The following is a 23,596-nucleotide window of genomic DNA, read 5'->3' on the forward strand; positions in this document are numbered from 1 at the left end:
CAATCTTCACAAAAGTAGGATGAACAGTACCTGTTTCCACTGGGATCCATAGCATTGCACAAAGTGACAGTGAGCGTGAAAATCTTAATGATGACCACCAGAAAGAAGGTCAGCACGGTTGATATCACAGATTTTTCAGTGTTCCAATACAAGTTCTACCCAAATCCATAAAGAAAGACATACGCATAGGAAACTACAAATTGAAAGCAAGTCTATTGAGATAAATATTGGACATCAGTTGTATGAATCTTTAACGCAGAACTACAGACATTCTTCAGACAATCTTCAAATTCATAGAATGACAACAAAGTATGGCTACGTACAATCCATTCGGTTTTATAAACCACTCATGAATAACCTCACAACCCATTGAAAACCAGATGACAATTTCAAATGTCATTTTCAATATTGAATAGCTTTGATCTACAAACAAGGCTGTAAGACAGAAAGTTAAAATCTAAATACATGAACTAAATCCTCAACAGATATGAAAACATCCCATGGTAGTGAAGTCAATTAGCATTAGTTATTAGGGCTTTCATGCACAGACTCATCTCCGATCGATGTGATCTCAATTCATACTTGGCAAAAAATATGAAAGCTGATCTTAACAGTCATGTTATTTTTCTTTGTAACCCTAAAATGAAAAACGAACAAGAAAAACTAAATCAAACTTGGAGACTCACATTTCCCAATCGGTATACAAAGCAACAGCATGTCAAACTTTCTAATTCACATATGCATTTAAATGAAATTGGATGAAATACCCCTAAATAAACACATACTGCTATGCTCAATGTTTCACAAGGCAGATAACATTCAAAGAATGAAACTGAGAGGGTAAGAGCCAGGAAGGCCAGGGGTCTCCAAAGGGAGGAAATGGGGTGCAAGTGTCAGACAGTTATCTGTCACTTCCGAGGCAGGAGGAAACAAGCTGTTATCTTGTTTTCCCTTCTCGATACAAATTTAAAAAGAGGTTTTCTCTTACAATTCTGTGTTGCTATAATGACACCTGGTTCCACCTGAACTTCACTTTTCTCATACTTTGAGCTGACCAAGGCATTTTTCTTATGGAAAGGTTTGCCTTAAGCTATGTGAATGTACTATGTATTTACCCTAGACTCTATCTTCAAGTAGGTTCTGCCTAAAGGCTCAGAACTGACTTGACAAACCAATATGCGTTACTCATACATGCTTCTCCTGATCTATGTGAATGAAGCTATCTATTTGCTCATATCAATCGTTTTATGGCCCAGGATGACTCACCTGGTGCCACAGTCATCTCCATATATCTTGTGGGTGAGGGGTCTGCTGCCATTCCTTTCTCTAATGAGTAGTCTGCTAGTAGCTAGATGACATCCAGCTAAAGATGAGTAGGGGGGCACTCTTTCTGCCCCCTTCTGATGTCTATGTCAGAAGCTTTCTCTCTTTTATACTTTAATAAAACGTTGGGACACAAAAGCTCTGACTGATCAAGCCTCATCACTGACCCTGGGTTGAATTCTTCCTCCAAGGAGCCCAAGACTTCAAGCATCTTTCATGGTTAGACAACAACCTTTCCAAACAATGGTCTTTTCAAAAAAAATAAGGATAAGTGATGAGTATGCATATGCCTACGAATCAAATGGGACCCATATGTCAAACCACATAAAAATATATCTTCCCTCAACATACATATAACACAATCAGGCCTTCAGATGCATCGATTCTCCAACTATCAAGTCATACAAATATGGATGTAAAATATCACAATACATTCCAAAGTGATGGATATTGACTTTCGCCTGCTGGCACTTCTTTTTTATGTCATCTCCATTATATTAGCTATGACAACGAATCATGTGCTGTGCTAAGTCACTTACATTGTGTCCAACTCTTTGGGATCATATGGACTAGGCCCCACCAGGTTCCTCTCCATGAGATTCTCTAGGCAAGGATACTGGAGTGGGTTGCCATGCTCTCCCTCAGGAGATCTTCCTGCCCCAGGGATCGTATCCATATCTCCTATGTCTCCTGCATGGGTATGTTCTGCATGTTCCTTAACACTAGAACCACCTGGGAAGCCCGACAGGGCATATACAGAACCATTCCTCCAACAAAACTGAAGAATGACTTTAAAATCTCAAACAAAACATGAGTATATGTGTTCACAAACTTCATGGAGCAAGGGTTTCTTCGATCTGAAAACTGGCATCGATGAAGGACTGTGTGAAGAATACTTCAAAGTCTATTTGGCAAACACAGCCTACGTTGGCTATATTTAGTCCTCAAATGAATGAGAATGTCATGAGTACTGGTCGTTTCAAATAAGTAGCATGTGAAGCTGTTTACACTTATTGGGACGTGTGGTATACCACATTCACACATGTCAGTAGCATTGGTGCAAAAACGATACATTTCTCAGGGGAAACTTCTACATGGACTCTTGGGATCAGAGCTCTAACTCATACACACGTACTTTTCCTTTTAAAATGATCCTGCATGATAAGCAAACAAAACACTGGATGAACACCTAGACGGTGAGCTCTGTACTAAATGATTTTAAAGCCAGTAGATGGAATGAGCTGATGAGGAAGACTACAAACAAGTCATCTTCTTCAGCTTGGTCAAACTGCTCATAGTCATACAAGTGAATGAAAAGTTAAGCCTGTTGTCATTCAATCTGTTTTAAAGAAATAGAATAATAAAACAAATTAGTAAATCTTATTTTCTTAATAAACGTTGTATTATTTCTGCACGGCTTTGTTACTGGCATAAATAGAATATCTACAATAATAACGTGTAGATTATTATTGTAATAATAATGAAATGGATTCACATTCGATATCGATTCACATCTATAATTGATGCCATAGCTGTTTGATACTATTGCTTGAATGAATGCAACTTATGTGACTTCACAAACTACAAACACGACTAACATAATAGGTATTAAAAAACCTTGAGTGACATGAGCGTGAAGACTTAGTAGAGTTGCTCTCAAGAATAATGATACTATTATTCGCTCTAGCCATAGTACTGGAATCTGTACATTAACACCCCTGCAAAAGAAATGGAAAGGATAGAATAATAATAAAGGAACTTCATAACTATATTCCTACTGTAAACATTCAACACTATGTTTTCTTTTAAACTGACTTTCATATTTGGTCTACTGTAACCTCTTCTGTGTTCATTTTATGCTAAACTTATTGCTAACAGTAAAATTACCATACGAGCTCTAATTATTTTTTTTTTACTTGCAAAGCTAATGATAGAACCAAAGGCCGATATCTACATCAAACAGGAGAAACGGAATGGAAACTGTAAACAATTTTATGGAAGAACATTTCTGTGCTCCTATTCAGTCAAATGGACATTCAAAAGGATGTGATTTTTCTCAAAGTTTATTTCAGAAACTTGGAATTGGATGACTGCAAACAATAACACTAATAATATATTGATACATAATATTAAAAATATACAGTGGGTCATTCTTTTTTTTATTCTGCCACAGCTAACAGACAGGAAGTCAGTTGTCGTAACTACTACTAACATAAGACCCTCACCGATAAGTGAAGATATATAGGAAAATCCATAATAGATCTAAAAACCATCAAAGATAAAATGGTAATTAAAAAATACAGTGACAGTTTAGTTGGCATAAGAAACAGGATGATTATGAAAGCAAAGCCAACAATCACGGATAGGCCATGGAAGCCCGTGGCTGTCACGAGTGTTGACTTGTATCCTTCATCTGAGGTTGTTAAAAGCGCTTGGTAAAATCCAGAGGTTTGCAGCAGTGGTAACCTCCTGAACAGACTGAAATAAAAAGGGTTTCCAGAATATCCTGATGATTTCCATCTACTAGGCTGTGATGAGCTCAAGCAATACATACTCCAGAGGACAGAAGACAGACAGGTTGGGAACACGTCTACTGCACTTAGGGAGAAAGGGAATGTTGCTACTCAGCCTAGTACAAGTGTAGAAGCAACACCTCAGTGATTCGACCTTTAAAGAATAGATACGTATGAGAACGACTGGTATGAATAATCCTTCACAAGTGCGTTCTCAGACCTCCTCCCATCATAAGCACAAGCATAATGAAAACACTGAGTTTTCATGGTCTCACACAAAATTAGACTCACTTATGACTTTGCTTTGAGAAGAGTTGAACTACTCATTGTTAAAGAGAAATGATCCTTTCTTCTCTGAAGATTTGTGAATCATTCAAAGGGTGTGGTGAATAAACTACTTAAGGATCCAATACATAAAAATGCAATAGGCTAAGCACAGAGATGTTTTTCTCCCTTTCTCAAAGGATGGAACATTTTGTATTTGCACTGATTTTGTCTCTACACTGATTTTGTCTTGACTTCATGTACAATTACATATTGATTTTTTTAGTTGACATACAATAGGACTAAAAATATTGATATTATACTAATAACTCATGTTGGTATGTGTGGTTGTCACATAGGATTCACAGGAGATTTAAATTCACAGTTGTCAACGTAAAGGATGAATGCTATTTAGCTTCTTTGTGAATCTAGACCATGAATGAAGAGTTTTCCTCAACATATTTCACTGAGGGAAATACAAGGATGATAGGCATAATACTATGCTTCGACTCATGGATATCTAAGCATTGCTCACAATACATATCTGATTTTCGAAATCAGGGTTCTTTCAGTGTCCTTGAACAGCATTTGTTTTTCTGTATACAGAAGAAAAAAACTCATGAGTATCAAACTGGTTCACATAAAACATGTGTATGAATTGTTATCTTCCTGAACCAGAGATCAAACCCACATCACTTCCACCTCCTGCACTGGTAGGCAGATTATTTACTGACTGTGCCACCTGGGAATCGACATACATTTCAAGGACCACTGCCATCAGCTTCTACTGTTCATGACCAAAGTAGGAGAAACAACATTGGAAGAAGTACTCATAAGGGTACTCATAGGAAGTACTCATAAGTCAAGGAACTGTTATACTGGGTACTCTCGTTATTACTGGGACAAGTCAGTTCCTCTGATGATGACGGGTATAACTGAAAAATTATTACAAATGCATGGGCTGCGATGTCTACATGATAAATGTGTTCCTCTTATACTATTGCTTCAGGGATGCCTACTTCCACATGAAGGACTGCACTTCAAGGGATGCCTGCTATTCCAGCTCAAGCAACAGATAGTGAAGTGCAGATCATTGTCCTTTGTTGAAAATAATCAGCAGTTTGTCAACATAGGGAACATGCCGGAGGAACCCTTGGGATGGAACTCTAAAAACAGGTTGGGCCCTCTTTTTGCCAAGCCCTGCGATAAAATACAAATCAGAAAAAGAAAAATAGCATCGGTTTTGTCAGGACTTCCTCATCTTTTCTTTCTCGGTAGCAGGAAGCAGACATTGAGGCCAGAGGACTGCAGGATTTCATTGTGAACTAATGTTGGGTGGGGTGGAAGCTCATCACTCTAGTAAGAATGTGGCTCAATAAAACGGAATTTCATTCACTTCATGGACATAGAGTTCTATAATCCTTCATTAAGGAATTCAATAAGCTATATTTCCTTACACCTTCACAATCTCTTGGTTTACGAGAATGTCAATTGCTAGTCCAGCACTTATACAATGAGTGTTACAGGTAGTATTAGTGTATAAATGATGATGAGCAATGACAGGAAGTTTATTTATTCTCTGTTTGAATTCTTGATTTTTTATATAATTTTTTATAATATCCTTACAGATGTGAATATTTTAGTGACATGTATAAATACACATTGAGTAGTGCTATGATAACTCATAGTGTTGGCACAATAAATATCATGGTTATTATGTGCTTTTCATATATTCCTTTTGAGATTCTCTTCCATTATACATTATCATAAGATATTTAATAGTTTCCTAAACTGTACAGTAGGTCCTTGTGGCTTCTTTTATATATAGTAATGTATTTGTTAATAATTCAAACAAAAACTGGTACACAAATACTCATAGTGACATTCACGATAGCTCAGAGGTAGAACTCATTCAAGTGTCCGTTGGTGGGAGACTGAATATGCAACACAAGGTATATTCAGAAGCTTGAACGGTATTCCACCATACGAAAAAGTACATTAAATGGTGCTGTCACTCTGCAAGACATTACAGAAATGACTCCAAAACAAACACATGGAATAAATACATAGTTCGATTCCAATTCAAGCTATGTACCCAAAAGGATTAGGAAAGGGGGCTGAAAAAATGGATACTTCTTCCGTCATACTCACAACAGCATGATTCACACTGGCAAACAAACAGAAGCAATCTAAGTGTCCATGGCAGCCAATTCCATAAACAAACTGTGGTATACACACAATGGAATCTGATTCGGCCCTTCAAAGTCAGTAATTCTGACAATGCGACAATGTGGACAAACCTTATGGTCATTAGATTAAGTGAAATAAACCAGACCAAGAAAAGACAAACGTGCTGTGATTCCACTCATATGAGATATCCAAACAAGTCAAATCTGTCAGAAATAGCAGAGAGTGATTCCGACCGATCGAAAAGAGTTCATGTTTCATGGACCTCAGTTTCCCTTGGAAAAACTGACTTCCCGTGATATCTCCAAAACCAATTAGACAAATAATTGGAAGCTATATCCAGTCAAATGAATGTAGACATAATGTTACATACAGTGTACACCAAACTCACTCAAACTTCTTAACAGACAAAAGGCAAAACTGTATCTATGGTACCTCATCTTAGCTTAAAACTGTATCTACAGTACCTCACTTCTGCTTATAAAATTTAACAACAACAACAACACACTAAAGTCTATCCAAAAAAAGGATATAAAACATATATAACATTAACTTTAAAAAATTGGAAATTTAAACTGTGGAAAACCTTATTCACAAAACTTAAACACAAGCCACAGGAAAATATATTTATAAAATACATATCTGATACAGGATTGTACTATAAACATACCAAAAAATCTGGAACAATCTCATAAAAAATGTATACACCTAAACACCTGGCCTACAAAAATATAAAGATAGTAAATAAGCCTATCAAAAAGACTCAAAATCACATATCATTAGGAAATTACAAACTAAAATAACAGTGAGGTAGCACTGCACACCTATTAGATTCAGTAAACTCAAAAAAAAGGGGGTAGGGCACAACTTCTCTGGTGGCTCAGTGGTAAAGAATCTGCCTGACAATGCAAGACACTCTAGTTCGATCCGTTACCCCAGAAGATCCCACATGCCACAGAGAAACATAGCTGGATGTTTCCACAGCTAAACAAGGCTCTCCTGTGACCTGAATACTACATGGCTAGCACTTACTAAAAAGCTTTGAAAACATCCAGACAAAAAGTATCGCATGATTATATACAACAGCTCTACTTGTAATAACTAAAAACTTTCAAATATCAGGATGTCTTCAGTAGATGACAGTGTAAACAAATGGGGATACATCCAAAGTGAAGGGGAGCAAATGCTACCACAAAATATACCACCTCAGCATGAGAATCAGTTGGACCCAATTAACTTTTATTTTTTTAGAGGACACATGATCATCTCTGAAACCCAAGTTCAAGACAGCTCTTCTGTGAGTCACATTTACCAGAGAAATCTCATTTCAAAGGAATCCTCTCTATATGCCAGATAGAAGGATGAGACACAGTCTTTTGAAACTCTTTTTTCTTTTCTATCGATAGGGAAAGCTAAGCCGTAAATCTGCACAACCACCATACCCTTCCTTTCCTTTGGTTGTATTTTTTTTAATATTTGTCTCTTTTTTAACTTGGCTGTGCCAGGTCGACCTTCATTGAGGCAAGCCAGATACTTAGCTACAACATGCAAATTCTCCGTTGTGGCATGGGAGATCTAGTTCTTGGATCAGGGAATGAACCTGGGCCTCCTTCTTTGGGAGTGTCCAGTCTCAGCCACTGGACCACCAGGAAGTGCCTGTTTTGTTTTCAGATGAAGATGGAATCTAAGGTGATATCTTGGGCCATTTCAGTCACTGACTCAGTTTCCTGAGTTTCTCCAAAGCACGCATAAGGTGCACATTATTAAACTGGTTTGCAAAACAAGAAAAGGTTGTCTGCTACAACACTGTATGCTTACAAATATCTAAACGGTAAATGGCATATTATTTATTTTTAATTACTATGGGGGGAGAAAGAATGCAGGATTCATACATGTTACAACATGAATAAATATTAAAACCATCTTCAGTGAAAAAAAAAATCCACATAGGAAAGGCCACCCAGAACCCTTATTCACCATGTCTGCTTTCAATCCATCAAGTTTGTCCAAATAACTGAAAATCTCAGTAACACTCTAAATAAAGAAAAAAGGATGAAGATGGAAACAAAAGATATATTCATACATTTGAACAATTGCTAAAAGTGGAAGTGGGGTGGTGGATTACATTATAATGTAGATACCATATGATTTCCTGATTTTGGAGATTATGTGCTGGTTCTGAAGAAGGCACCCATTTTGGATAAAACACATGGAGTATTTTAGATGATGTGGCAAATGCTAGCACTTGTTCCCATTGCTAGGCATTTTCTGTACATTTTAAATGACTGGAAAGTATACTAGGTTTCAAAACAACCATGTCGATACCACAAAAGAAATTTAGAGCAGACAGGCAGGAAACTTTCTGATACAGGCCAAGACTTACCCAGATGAAGTTCAAGGGAAGCTGCGATGCTCACTGCCCGTGAAGGAGTCCACGTGGAATGAAGAAGTACTGTGGGAAGTCTATTAGTAACCACCATGTCTTGGGTCCTCTGGATGACCTACTGCAGGAGAAACAGATCTTACAGATAAAATGATCCACATCACTTCACAAAAAGTTGTTAGGCTACATTCAGTAAAGCGGAATCATTTCGGATCAATTTACAATCATATAAAATACTACCATTTACAGTCCAGAAATCACTTGCATTTCTACACACTAATAACAATCAGAAAAAAATATTAAGAAAATCCCACTTAAATAAAACATCTAGCAACAAACTTAATCAAGAACATAAAAGACCAGTAGTCAGAAAACTAGAAAGCACTGATAAAGAAACCAAAGAAAACACAAATACACAGAAAACTGTTCCACGCTCATGCACTGGAACAATGAGGAATTAAAAGGTCCATTCCAACCAAAGTCATCAACAAATACACGGACTGCAATCACAAAATAATATTCAATGGCATTTTTCACAGAAATAGAAGTATTCCTCATATTAGACTGCTACTGTTGAACAGGACCTTAAACGGCCAAAAAGACTCTGAGAAAGAGGAACACAGCTGGAGGCATCTTCCTATCCCTCTTCAAACTACATCACGGAGCTGTAGTGACCACCACAGTGAGGAACTGGCAGGAACACAGACACATGGACTCCAGGAGAGAATAGAGAGCCCAGAAACGAACCCACCTGTACATGGTCAGTTCCTGAAAATCAAACCAGGAACGAGCGAAGAGGAAAGGACAGTCTTCTCAAGAAACAGTGACAGGAAAATGGCCACCTACACGGAAGAACATCAGTGTTCATCCTCTACATCATCTAACGCAAATCTAACTGAAAACCCACCGCTTTGCACACGGAGCTCTTTCCCCCTGAGTCCTCTGAGATGGACCCCCAGTCAGCCCTCAGCTGGACACAGGAAACGTCTACTCCGTCCTCATTTTTCGCTCTTGCAGCGCCTCCCTGCTGGTGGGCACTGAGGCAACCCTGCTCCTCTCAGCCTGGATGCAGCCCTGTTATCCAGAAGCCTGAGCCCTGATGGTCCTGAGGAGACAAAGCTCCCGCCAGCTGCTCACGGAGCAGAGTCTAAAGGCAAAGCGTCCTGCTCCCGCGGGTCAGAGGGGCCTTTGGCGCCCCCTTCGGGCCACAGGAGAAGAGCGGGCAGCCCGGCGCTCACAGACCTCAGAGGGCTCACCCAGAAGCAGCTCTGCTGCGAGCACTCAGACTGGAAGCCCAAACTGAAATGGAGCAGAATAGCTCCATGACCCTCTGCAAAACATGGCTAAGGAACAAACAGAGCCTGTATGGAATGCAGCCATAAAAAGGAACACATTTGAGTTTGTTCTAATAAAGGGGAGGGAAGTCAGTCAAAGAGAGAAAAACATGTAATCTAGAAGGATGGTACTGACGAGTCTGTTCACAGAGCAGCAATGGAGGTGCAGACATAGAGAACAGACTTACAGACGAGGGTGGAGAACAAGAGGGAGAGGGTGAGATGAATGGAGAGAGCAGCATGGGTGCAGGTACACCTACATTTGTAAATATGTAAACCAATGGGAATTTGCTGTATGATTCAGGGAACTCAAACTGGGGCTCAGTATTAACCTGGAGAGGTGGGAATGCGTGCGAGGTGGGAGGGAGATTCAAGAGCAAGAGGACATAGGTACACCTATGGTTAATTCATGTGGATGTATGACAAATCAAACCAATATTGTAAAGCAATGATCAATCAACTAAAAAGAAATAACTGTTTAAAAAAATATGAACATAAACACAAACTTTGCAACAAGGTAACTCCATTTTAAAAACTATAGAATTTTAGAAAACTACTAAAGTTCTACATGACCGTTGGTCTGGTGATCAGGTCTAACATACACAAAACAAGCCAACTTACCAAATTATGAATACAAATTAGTTAAAACATTGCCTTTTATCATTTCATACATTTACCCTGTGGAGGACCTTACTCGAGAGAACCAAAAACAAACTATTAAATGAACCACCGACCACCCACCCTGGCCAGGCAACAGAGAAAAGAAAACACTTGCAGGAGTCATCTTACAACAGGAGGGCCTGGGAAGGAACAAGGAACTAACAAGCTACCACCAACCAGAATTCTGGAGAGGTCAGGTGATGGGAGGCTCCAGTTCAGAGGTCCTACCAACCTCCCAGGATCCACTTCGCTGGAATCCATCTCAGCTGAGTGATGTGTGTGCCCCCAAGAGAGATCCCAATTCAGAATGCCTGGCAAGAGACAAACCAGAAATTAACCCGATGACCATAAAACCTGAGACTGTGAGCCACATGACAGAGTGGCTCTCTCCGTTTCCCTCACCCTCCTGCCCTCCACCCCGGCAGCCCTTCCCAATAAAGCCTCTCGCTTGGACAGCACTCCTCTCCTCAGACAACTCATTGCCCAGTGTCAGACAAGAACTCACTCTCAAGCCCTGGAAGGGATCCCCCTTCCTTCATCAAAAGCAATATCCAGGAGAAAATATCTTCAAAACGCTATCTTGCAGAGAAGGAAATCAGAGAAGGCAATGGCAGCCCACTCCAGTACCATTGCCTGGAGAATCCCACGGACAGAGGAGCCTGGTAGGCTGCAACCCCGGGGTCACTAAGAGATGGACACGACTTCACTGAGTGACTTCACTTTCACTTTTCACTTTCATGCACTGGAGAAGCACATGGCAACCCACTCCAGTGTTCTTGCCTGGAGAATCCCAGGGACAGAGGAGCCTGGTAGGCTGCTGTCTATGGGGTCGCGCAGAGTCAGGCACGACTGAAGCGACGCAGCAGCAGCAGCAGAGAAGGAAATGGCACCACCTGCAGTACTCTGGTCTCAGAAATCCCAGGGACAGAGGAGCTTGGTGGGCTACAGTCCAAAAGCAGGGCATTTCTGACTGGAGGAAACAGTCCCAGGGAAGCTGAGCTGCTCACCAGAGGCCCCAGAGCTTTGGATAGCACACCAGAGCTGGGGCTGAGGATTCCCAGCTGCCATGCCTCTTGATCCTGGCCTCTTTCACTAGATACATGTGTGGAAAACTAGAATCTAAAATATGCCCTGGTAGTTCCATAGATTCCAAAGAATCCACACCCTGGTGCTGGAGATGCATGTGCGATCCCTAGGATGGGAAGATCCCACATCCTATGGAGCCCGTGTGCCACAACTGCCGAGCCTGTGCTCTAGATCCTGGAAGCCACGATGCCGAGTTCACATGCTGCAGCCACTGAAGCCCATGAGCCTGTGCCCCTCAACAAGAGGAGACACTGCAGTGAGAAGCCTGCAAACCACTAGTTATGGCCCATGCTCACCAAAACTAGAGAAAAGCCCACACACAAAGATGCAACACAGCCAACAATCAATAAAACTGTTTTCCTAAAAAAAATGCATATCTGACAAAGAAACTGTATTCGAATTGTCCAAGAACACTAGAGCAAACAAGCCCATTCATAATTGGTAGCGACTGAAATAGACACCTGGCCACTGAGGGTATACTGATAGTAAACTATCATACAAAAACATACTCAAGATACTGGTGCAATGCATGCAGAGCCCCCTTTGAAAGACAATCTGACAGTTTTTTTTCAGTAACCACGTGGGACAAGCACTGAATTCTGTGTATGACAAGCGGTGGAAGCCAGGTATCTTACCATTGGAATGCAAAGTTACAGATAAACAAAAGGAAACGTTACAATGTCCATGTCGTGGTGGATCAGGTTGGAGACATCACAAATTACCTTTAACTGAATATGTTCAAAGGTGAGCTGGAATACATGTATATATATATCCATGTATTTGTCAGCTGAGCATATTGAGCTCCTACATGTATGTTTTAAATATCATTCTCTAATAAAAGGGAACAGGAAACATCTCCAATGGCCCGGTGGTAAAGAATCTGCCTACCGATGCAGGGAACACGGGTTCAATTCCTGTGTAGGAGATTCCACACGCCCAGGGGCAACGAAGCCCTTGAACAGCTCTTGAAGTTTGCATGCTCCAGAGCCCAAGTTCTGCAAACAGAGAAAGCACTGCAATGAGAAGCCATGGCACAGCAACTAGAGGGTAGCCTCTGCTCACTACAACTAGACAAACGAGCAATAAAGACCCAGCACAGTCAAAAATAATGTAATGTTAAAAAAAGGGACAGTTCTTTGAAGAAATGACTGAGACTAGGGGTGAGACTGTAAATATATGAGCCAGGGTCATCTTAAATTATGAGAAATTAAAGAAACTAAAGACAACTATCAAGCTGTCCAAACTGATACAAATGGGTGATGACACAGTGTTATCTGTATACACCAGCAAATAACAATCTGAAAAGGAATTTAAACAAACGATTCCCTTTCAGTCATGTCAACATTAATAAAAGACTTTGCTATGGACAGAATGAGGATAACAAGACTGGCACACTGGAAATGATACTTGATTGCTGAAAAATACCTTAAAGACATGGACAGATACTCCATAGCGATGAAAAGGCTTCAGTTGGCAATACCATGGAATGCATCTTCAATCTGAAATGAAGATTCAATATGAATTACAAAAGGCTGAAAGGTGGTTGCTAAACCACAAAAGATGCCAGCATTCTTGGACTCCAGAGGAGAATTCAATCCAGGGCAAGTGACGAAGCTTGATGGCTCAGAGGTTTTCTGTTAAAAAGTTTTATTAAAATATAAAAGAGATCGAGAGAGCTGCTGACATAGACAGTAAAAGGGGGAAGAAAGAGTACCCCCTGCTAGTCTTTAGCCAGATGTTATAGAGCCACTAGCAGTCTGCTAATGAAAGAAAGACAATGTGTCAGAGAATGGCACCAGGCCCCTCACCCACAGCATGCATTGAGATAACATTGGCAGCAGATGAGTCATCCCAGGCCATAAAATGATGGACATGAATCTTGAAGAAAGGCAGATTTCCAAGCAAATATATAGTTTCATTCACATAGATTAAGAGAACAAGGTATGAGTAAAACATACCGGTTTGTCAAGTTTTTTCTGAGCCTTTAGGGGAAACTGACCTGAAGACAGAGCCTTGGGTAAATACATAGTACATTAGCATACCTTAAGACAAACATTTCCATAAGAAAAATGCATTGCTTAGTTCAAGGTTTGAGGAAAGTTAAATTCAGGTGGAGCCAGGAGTGGTCATGGCAACACAGAATTTTCTGAGAAACCTCCTTTTAAATTTGTATCAAGATGGAGGAAAAAAAATGCAGCACTCTTTTGTCTCCTCCGGCCTCTTAAGAGAGGAAAAAACGTCTGACACTTGCAGTCTATTTTCTCTGTCTGGAGACCCCTGGCCTTCCTGCCTGTTATCCTCTCCAGGCCTGTAGGAAGCAATACACTAGGCTGCTTGGGAAAACCGCGCGGGTCTGAGCTTTATGCAAAGGGGTAAAGCGGTAAAACCCTTGGCCCCAAAGGCGAGGCTTTTCTGCGACCGCCATTTTAGTCGGCTCCGAGACTGCAAACAAAGAGGGCAGAATACATGGTTCCCTGCTCCGCCCAGTCTGAGTTCCCTTACCTGTGGCCCACAGCCCTGCGCTCTGCTCGCTGGATGCCAATCGACGGGGACCCAGGAGCCCACGAAACGAGCATTCCCAGCTGCAATGGCGAGCCCTGAGAGCCCTGGCCCCCGACGCGCCGCCATGTTCATCCCGCCCCAGACCCGCTCACGTGAGCCGCGTCCTGACCAGCCGCCCAGGTTGGCCCCGCCCCCGACGCGCTCACGGTGCGCCCCACCCCCACGCCCCCTTCCAGGACAGGCCTGCGGGACCGCGACTGCCTCCAGGTGAAACACAAGGACAAGCAAATCCACCCCACCGAGACAATCCAAGCTTTTTCTCAGCTGATCTGTCTATGATTTAGGGATAAAACTATGACTATAGAAAGCAAAGATGACCTAGGACAGCCATGATATTCTATAGAGCCAGACCCTGGCGGGCAGAGGCTTGAAGAGGGTCCGGGAGCTCTGTCAGAGCAGCAAGCCTCTGTAGCATAGAGGTTAGGTGCGCTGGTAAGCAGGCAGACTATGGTCTGTAAGTCAGGAGTTCAAGTCCGCAGCTTAGCTCTTTTGCTCTTAGGGGGCGGGGGACAGCAAGAGGCGGGGCTTAGACCAGAAACGTTTATCTTTATTTTAGAGGTTTATTGTTAAGCTTAGGGTTAGGGTCCGGGCAACCCCCCAACTTGTTCAGGTTCGGGTTCAGGGTTAGGGTTAGAATTTGGGGAACCCCCCTCTTCTAAGAGTTCGGGTTTGGGTTAGGGTTCATGTCAGGGTCAGGGTTCAGGTTACGGTTAGGGTTAGCATTAGTGTTGGGGTTACAGCTTAAAGTGAGCCCTAATAGGGCTCATAGTTCTTTATTAGCCTGCCCTGGCGGGCCGAGGCTTGAAGAGGGTTCGGGAGCCCTGCTGAAAGCAGCAAGCCTCTGTAGCATAGGGGTTAGGGAGGCCACTAGGCAGGCAGACTATGGCCTGTAAGTCAGGAGTTCAAGTCTCCAGTCTAACCTTTTTCTTTTAACGGGCAGGGGACTGCAAGAGCCAGGGCTTAGACCAGAAAATTTTTTTATTTTAGAGGTTTATTGTTAAGCTTAGGGTTAGGGTTCGGGCAACCCCCCCAATTGTTAGGGTTCGGGTTCAGGTTAGAATTCGGGGACCCCCCTCTTCTTAGAGTTCGGGTTTGGGTTAGGGTTCAGGTCAGGGTCAGGGTTTGGGTTACGGTTAGGGTTGGCATTAGTGTTGGGGTTACAGCTTAAAGTGAGCGCTAATAGGGTCCATAGTTCTTTATTAGCCTGCCGTGGCGGGGTGAGGCTTGAAGAGAGCCTGGGAGCAAGACAAAACCCAGTAATCCTCCCTAGCGAAGCGGTTAGGCTGACAACCAGTTAAACATCCAACTTGGCTCTGTAGGTCAGGCATTCAAGTCCCAGTTTTGCCTCGTTTGCTTTTAGGGGGTGAGGGACAGCAAGGGGCGGGGCTTAGGCCAGAAAAGTTTATGTTTATGTTAGAGTTTTATTGTTAGGGTTAGGTTTAGGGTTCCGGCATCCCCCCAACTTGTTAGGGTTCAGGTTCAGAGTTCGGGTGCGAGGAATCCCCTCTCTACTTAGGGTTCGGGTTCAGGGTTCGTGTTTGTGGTTTGGGGTTCAGCGTTTGGGGTTAGGGGTTCGCGGTTCTAGTTTGAAGTTTGGGGTTCCAATTAGGGGTTCAAGGTTCAGCTTAGGGGTTCGGGGTTTGGGTTAGGGGTTCGCGGTTTGGGTTTGGGGTTTGGGGTTCGGATTAGGGGTTCGCGTTTCAGATTTGGGGATCAGGTTATGGGTTCTCAGTTCAGGTTCGGGGTTCGCAGTTCGGGTTTGGGGTTTGAGGTTCAGGTAAAGGGTTTGGGGTTCGCGGTTTGGGTTTGTGGTTTGAGGTTTGGGTTTGGGGTTTGGGGATCAGGTTAGGGGCTCTCGGATTGGGTTAGGGGTTCACAGTTCGGGTTTGGGTTTGAGGTTAGGATGAAGGGTTTGGGGTTTGGGGTTCACGGCTTGGGTTGGAGGTTTGGGATTCAGGTTAGGGGTTTTGGGTTTGGGATTCGGGTTATGGGTTTGGGTTTTGGGGTTCGCGGTTTGGGTTTGGGTTTGGGGTTTGGAGTTCGAGGTTTGGGGTTCGCTTTTCAGGTTAGGGGTTGAGGGTTGGGGTTTGGGGTTCGCGGTTTGGGATAGGGGTTCACGGATTTGGTTAGGGGTTAGGGATTTGGGGTTTGGAGTCTGGGATTTGGGTCAGGGGTTCGCGGTTTGGGGTTCCAGTTATGGGTTTGGGCTTTGGGTTCAGGGTTGTGGTTTGGGGGTTTGGGGTTCGGTTTTTGGGTTTGCAGTTTGGGTTACGGATTAGGGGTTTGGGGTTTGGGTTTGGGGTTCGGGAATTGGGGTTCGAGGATTGGGGTTGGGGGTTCCGATTAGAGGTTCAGTAAGTGAGATTTGTGGTTCGGGGGTCAAGATTTGAGGTTTGGGGTTTGGGCTTCGGGGGTTTGGGTTCAGGGTTTGGGGATGGGGGTGTGAGGTGCAGTTTTGAGTTTCGCTGTTCAGGTTAGGAGTTAGGGGTTGGGAGTTCGAGGTTCGGCTTAGGGGTTTGGGGTGTGCGGTTTGGGGTTTGAGGTTTGGGGTTCCGGTTAGGGGTTTGGGGTTTGGGGTTCGGATCAGGGGTTTGGAGTTTGGGTTTGAGGGTTGGGTTTTGGGGGTTGGGTTTCGGGGTTTAGAATTCGGTTTAGGTGTTCGCAGTTTGGGTTAGGGGTTTGGGGTTTGGGTTGGGGGTGTGGGGTGTGGGGTACGGGTTAGGGGTTTGGGTTCAGGGTTTGGGGTTCAGTTTATGGGTTTGCGTTTCCGGTAAGGCATTAGGGGTGTGCGGTTTGGGTTTGGGGTTCGTGTTAGCGGTTTGGGGTTGGGGGTTCGGGTTCCAGATTTGGGGTTCGGGGTTTGAGTTATGGATTCGGGGTTTGGGCTACGTGGTTCGGGGTTTGTGGTATGGGGTTTGGGGGTCGGGGTTTGGGTTTGGGGCTCGGGTTGGGGGTTCGGGTTCGAGTTAGGGGTTCACGGATCGGGTTAGGGGTTTGGGGTTCAGCGTTTGAGGTTCGGATAAGGGGTTCGCTGTTCTGGTTAGGGGTTAGTGACAGGGGCTTCTGTTTTAGGGTAGGGGGTCGCAGTTCAGGTTATGGGTTAGGGGTTTGGTGTTTCGTTTTCGGGTTATGGTAAAGGGTTCAGGTAGGGGATTGGGTTAGGGGATTGGGGTTCAGGTTTGGAGTTCGGTGCTTGGGGTTAGAGATTTGGATTCGGGAAATGGGTTGGGGTTCATGGTATGGTGTTCGAGTTAGGGGTTTGGGGTTCGGAGTTTGGGGGTTCTTGTTCTGATTAGGGGCTTGGGGTTTGGGGTATGGGGTTTGGCTTCGGGGTTAGAGGTTTGCGGTTTGGGGTTTCGGTTTGGAGATTGGAGTTTGGGTTTGGGATTAAGCGGTAGGTGTTTTGGTTTGAGGTTGGGTTAGGGTTAAGGTATCAGGCTTAAGGTTCATTGTTTGGGGATTCGAGCTAGGCATTCAGTTTACGGGTTCGGATAATAGGGTTTTGAGGTCAGGGTGGAGTTCGGGGTTTGGAGTCACGATTAGGGGCTACTGAGTGCCGCACAGGCAAGGGCTCCAGGAGTAAAAGCACGCTACGCGAAGCTGGGAGACGCCACTGGCGCATTTCTGGCCTCAGCTCCGCTCCTGCCTTACCTCTGCACCTAGGCCCCAGGCGTCCTTGGGGAGGGCTTAGGGGCCGGTGGCTTGCTCACTGCCAAGGGCTCCAGCAGGGAGAGCTCTGTGAGAGGGAAGGGAAGGGCAAGTGCAGGGCTCTTCCAGCTGTTGCTTGGCCGCCGAGACTCAGCGCCGCACGGAGAGCACCAGGCTCCCAGGGCCCCTGGCTGGGGTCTGCAGCCCCGCACACCCGGAGGCTGATTCCCTGGGCGCCCAGCAGCTGCCTTACACACGTAGCTTCCCTAGCGCTTTCCTCCCCAGCAGAGACGTGTGCAGCTGGTTGGGGCCTGCCCCTGCGTGCCTGGGCTCCCGCCCACAGCCCCAGCTCAGGGCAAGCAGCCCCTGAGCCAAGACCTGCAGGAGCCGCAGAGCGCCCCCACCTGGAAGCCGAGTGAACAGCTGGCGGGGAGGCGAGCCTCCTCGAGGGAAGAAGAGGCAGCCCAGCCTCGTTTGGCTCAAGCCCTACTTGGCTGGAGCCGAGTGCGCCTCCAGGACGGCAGAGTTCCAGCTCTGCTCAGAGGCCCGATCTGGCAGAGTTGCTGGCGCGAGGCTGCTCTGCCCTGGGCGAGCCTTGCCCAGACTTGCCTCGCTGCTAGGCTTCCTGCCCTGGAAGGAGCAGGCTGCGCGAGGCTGGGAGACGCCACTGGCGCCTTCCTGGCCTCAGCTCCGCTCCTGCCTTGCCTTTGCACCTAGGCCCCAGGCGTCCTTGGGGAGGGCTTAGGGGCCGGTGGCTTGCACACTGCCAAGGGCTCCAGCAGGAAGAGCTCTGTGCGAGGGAAGGGAAGGGCTAGTGCAGGGCTCCTCCAGCGGTTGCTTGGCCGCCCAGACTCAGCGCCAAACCGAGTGCACCAGGCTCCCAGGGCCTCTGGCTGGGGTCTGCAGCCCCGCACACCCGGAGGCTGACTCCCTGGGCGCCCAGCAGCTGCCTCACACACGTAGCTTCCCTAGCGCTCTCCTCCCCAGCAGAGACGTGTGCAGCTGGTTGGGGCCTGCCCCTGCGTGCCTGGGCTCCCGCCCACAGCCCCAGCTCAGGGCAAGCAGTCCCTGAGCCAAGACCTGCAGGAGGCGCAGAGCGCCCCCACCTGGAAGCCGAGTGAACAGCTGTCGGGGAGGCGAGCCTCCTCGAGGGAAGAAGAGGCAGCCCAGCCTCCTTTGGCTCAAGCCCTACTTGGCTGGAGCCGAGTGAGCCTCCAGGACGGCAAAGCTCCAGCTCTGCTCAGAGGCCCGATCTGGCAGAGTTGCTGGCGCGAGGCTGCTCTGCCCTGGGCGAGCCTTGCCCAGACTTGCCTCGCTGCTAGGCTTCCTGCCCAGGAGGAGCAGGCTGCGCGAGGCTGGGAAACGCCACTGACGCCTTCCTGGCCTCAGCTCCGCTCCTGCCTTGCCTTTGCACCTAGGCCCCAGGCGTCCTTGGGGAGGGCTTGGGGCCGGTGGCTTGCACACTGCCAAGGGCTCCAGCAGGAAGAGCTCTGTGCGAGGGTAGGGAAGGGCTAGTGCAGGGTTCCTCCAGCAGTTGCTTGGCTGCCCAGACTCAGCGCCAAACCGAGTGCACCAGGCTCCCAGGGCCCCTGGCTGGGGTCTGCAGCCCCGCACACACGCAGGCTGACTCCCTGGGCGCCCAGCAGCTGCCTAACACACGTAGCTCCCTAGCACTCTCCTCCCCTGCAGAGACGTGTGCAGCTGGTTGGGGCCTGCCCCTGTGTGCCTGGGCTCCCGCCCACAGCCCCAGCTCAGGGCAAGCAGCCCCTGAGCCAAGACCTGCAGGAGGCGCAGAGCGCCCCCACCTGGAAGCCGACTGACCCGCTGGCCTGGAGGCGAGCCTGCTCGAGGGAAGAAGAGGCAGCCCAGCCTCGTTTGGCTCAAGCCCTACTTGGCTGGAGCCGAGTGAGCCTCCAGGACGGCAGAGCTCCAGCTCTGCTCAGAGGCCCGATCTGGCAGAGTAGCTGGCGCGAGGCTTCTCTGCACTGGGCGAGCCTTGCCATGACTTGCCTCGCTGCTAGGCTTCCTGCCCAGGAAGGAGCAGGCTGCGCGAGGCTGGGAGACGCCACTGGCGCCTTCCTGGCCTCAGCTCCGCTCCTGCCTTGCCTTTGCACCTAGGCCACAGGCGTCCTTTGGGAGGGCTTAGGGTCGGTGTCTTGCACCCTGCCAAGGGCACCAGCAGGGAGAGCTCTGTGAGAGGGAAGGGAAGGGCAACTGCAGGGCTGCTTCATCGGTTGCTTGGACGCCCAAACTGAGCGCCACACAGAGAGCACCAGGCGCCCAGGGCACCTGGCTGGGGTCTGCAACCCCGTACACCGGGAGGCTGATTTCATGGGCGCCCAGCAGCTGTCTCACACACGGAGTTTCCCTGGTGCTCTCCTCCACAGCAGAGACGTGTGCAGCTGGTTGGGGCCTGCCCATGCGTGCCTGGGCTCCCGCCCACAGCCCCAGCTCAGGGCAAGCAGCCCCTGAGCCAAGACCTGCAGGAGGCGCAGATCGCCCCCGCCTGGAAGCCGAGTGAACAGCATGCGGGGAAATGAGCCTCCTTGGGGGAAGCAGAGGCAGCTCAGCCGCGTGCAGCTAAAACCTGCTTGGGCAGAGCTGAGTGAGCCTCCAGTCCGGCAGAGCTCCAGCTCTGCTCAGAGGCCCGATCTGGCAGAGTTCCTGGCGTGAGGCCGCTCTGCCCTGGGCGAGCTTTGCCCAGAATTGCCTCACTGCTAGGCTTCCTGCCCAGGAAGGAGCAGGCTGCGCGAGGCTGGGACAAGCCACGGCGCCTTCCTGACCTCACCTCCGCTCCTGCCTTGCCTATGCACCAAGGCTCCAGGCGTCCTAGGGGAGGTCTTGGGGCCAGTGGCTGGCACAGTGCCAAGCGTTCCAGCAGGGAGAACTCCGACAGAGGAACGAGAAGGACATATGCAGGGCTCCTCCAGAGGTTGCTTGGCCGCCCAGACTCAGCGCCGCCCGGAGAGCACCTGGCTCCCAGGGTCCGTGGATGGGGACTGCAGCCCTGCACACCCGGAGGCTTGCTCCGTGGGCGCCCAGCAGCTGTCTCACACACGGAGTTTCCCTAGCGCTCTCCTCACCAGCAGAGACATGTGCAGCTGGTTGGGGCCTGCCCCTGCGTGTGTGGCCTCCACCTCCCACCCCAGCTCAGGTGAAGCTGCCGAGACCGGCAGGAGGCGCAGCGCGCCTCCGCCTTGAAGCCGAGTGTATAGCATGTGGGGAAGCGAGCTTCCTCAGGGGGAAGCAGATGCAGCCCAGCCGCGGGCAGCTAAAGCCCTGCTTGGCCAGAGCCAAGTGCGCCTCCAGTAGGGCAGAGCTCCAGCTCTGCTCAGAGGCCCGAACTGTCAGAGTTCCTGGCGTGAGGCTGCTCTGCCCTGGGCGAGCCTTACCCAGACTTGCCTCCCTGCTAGGCTTCCTGCCCAGGAAGGAGCAGGCTGCGAGAAGCTGGGACAAGCCACTGGCGCCTTCCTGGCCTCAGCTCCGCTCCTGCCTTGCCTTTGCACATAGGCCCCAGGCGTCCTTGGGGAGGGCTTAGGGGCCGGTGTCTTGCCCACTGCCAAGGACTCCAGCAGGGAGAGCTCTGTCAGAGGGAAGGAAAGGGCAACTGCAGGGCTCCTCCATCGGTTGCTTGGACGCCCAGACTGAGCGCCTCACAGAGAGCACCAGGCTCCCAGGGCCCCTGGCTGGGGTCTGCAGCCCCGCACACCCGGAGACTGATTTCATGGGCGCCCAACAGCTGCCTCACACACGGAGGTTCCCTAGCGCTCTCCTACCCAGCAGAGACGTGTGCAGCTGGTTGGGGTTTGCCCCTGCGTGTCTAGGCTCCCGCTCACAGCCGCAGCTCAGGGAAAGTAGCCCCTGAGCCAAGACCTGCAGCAGGCGCAGAGCGCCTCCGCCTGGAAGCCGAGTGAACAGCATGCGGGGAAGCGAGCCTCCTTGAGGGAATACGTGGCAGCCGAGCCGGGTGCAGTTGCAACCCCTGCTTGGGCGGATCCGAGTGCGCCTCCAATATGGCAGAGCTCCATCTCTGCTCAGAGGCCCGATCTGGCAGAGTTGCTGGCGCGAGACTGCTCTGCCCTGGGCGAGCCATGCCAGATTTTGCCTCGCTGCTAGGCCTCTTGCCCAGGAAGGAGCAGGCTGCGCGAGGCTGGGAGACACCACTGGCGCCTTCCTGGACTCAGCTCTGCTCAAGCACTCCCTTTGCATCTAGGCCCCAGACATCTTTGTGGATGGCTTAGGGGACGGTGGGTTGCACACTGCCAAGGGCTCCAGCAGGGAGAGCTCTGTGAGAGGGAAGGGAAGGGCTACTGCAGGGCATCTTCACCGATTCTTGGCCGCCCAGACTCAGAGCAGCACGGAGATAACAGGCTCCCAGGGCCCCTGACTGGGGTCTGCAGCCCCGCACACCTGGAGCCTGACTCCGTGGGCACCCAGCAGTTGACTCACACACGGAGGTTCCCTGGCGCTCTCCTCCCCAGCAGAGATGTGTGCAGCTGGTTGGGGGCTGCCCCTGCGTGTCTCGGCTCCCGCCCACAGCCCCAGCTCACGGCAAGCAGCCCCTGAGCCAAGAGCTGCAGGAGGCGCAAAGCGCCCTCGGCTGGAAGCCGAGTGAACAGCAGGCGGGGAAGTGAGACTCCTCGGGGGAAGCAGAGGCAGGTCAGCCCCATGCGGCTAAAGCCTGCTTGGGCAGAGCCGAGTGCGCCTCCAGTACGGCAGAGCTCCAGCTCTGCTCAGAGGCCCGATCTGGCAGAGTTCCTGGCGTGAGGCTGCTCTGACTTGGGCGAGCCTTGCCCAGACTTGCCTCGCTACTAGTCTTCCTGCCCAGGAAGGAGCAGGCTGCGCGAGGCTGGGACAAGCCACTGGCGCCTTCCTGGCCTCAGCTCCCCTCCTGCCTTGCCTTTGCACCAAGGCCGCAGGCGTCCTTGGGGAGGGCTTGGGGCCAGTGGCTTGCACACTACCAAGAGCTCCAGCAGGGAGAGCTCCGTCAGAGTGAAGAGAAGGACAAGTGCAGTGCTCCTCCAGCGGTTGCTTGGCTGCCCAGACTCAGAGCCGCATGGAGAGCAGAAGGCTCCCAGGGCACCTTGCTGGGGTCTGCCGCCACGCACACCCGGAGGCTGACTCCGTGGGCGCCCAGCAGCTGCCTCACACACGGAGGTTCCCTAGCGCTCTCCTCGGAGCAGAGACGTGTGCAGGTGGCTGGGGCCTGCCCCTACGTGTCTGGGCTCACGCCCAGAGCCCCAGCTCAGGGGAGCAGCCCCTGAGCCAAGACCTGCAGGAGGCGCAGAGCGCCCCCGCCTGGAAGCCGAGTGAACAGCATGCGGGGAAGCGAGCCTCCTTGGGGGAAGCAGAGGCAGCTCTGCCGCGTGCAGCTAAAGCCTGCTTGGGCAGAGCTGAGTGCGCCTCCAGTCCGGCAGAGCTCCAGCTCTGCTCAGAGGCCCGATCTGGCAGAGTTCCTGGCGTGAGGCCGCTCTGCCCTGGGCGAGCCTTGCCCAGACTTGCCTCGCTGCTAGGCTTCCTGCCCAGGAAGGAGCAGGCTGCGCGAGGCTGGTACAAGCCACTGGCGCCTTCCTGGCCTCAGCTACGCTCATGCCTTGCCTTTCCACCAAGGCCCCAGGCGTCCTTGAGGAGGGCTT

The 23,596-nt window shown here is 48.7% G+C and overlaps 1 long non-coding RNA gene across 1 annotated transcript; it reads right to left on the bottom strand.

Moving 5' to 3' along the window:
* Window positions 1-7,672: 7,672 nt before the first annotated feature.
* Window positions 7,673-14,398, bottom strand: LOC138429781 (uncharacterized). Its single transcript, XR_011252886.1, has 4 exons — window positions 14,253-14,398; window positions 13,176-13,249; window positions 10,842-10,975; window positions 7,673-8,791 (listed from the first exon to the last, which is right to left on the bottom strand). It is a non-coding gene; the product is annotated as an uncharacterized lncRNA (long non-coding RNA).
* Between the last annotated feature and the right edge of the window lie 9,198 nt (window positions 14,399-23,596).

Source organism: Ovis canadensis, chromosome 24, assembly GCF_042477335.2.
Source record: "Ovis canadensis isolate MfBH-ARS-UI-01 breed Bighorn chromosome 24, ARS-UI_OviCan_v2, whole genome shotgun sequence".
In the NCBI taxonomy this organism is placed as follows: Eukaryota; Metazoa; Chordata; class Mammalia; order Artiodactyla; family Bovidae; genus Ovis; species Ovis canadensis.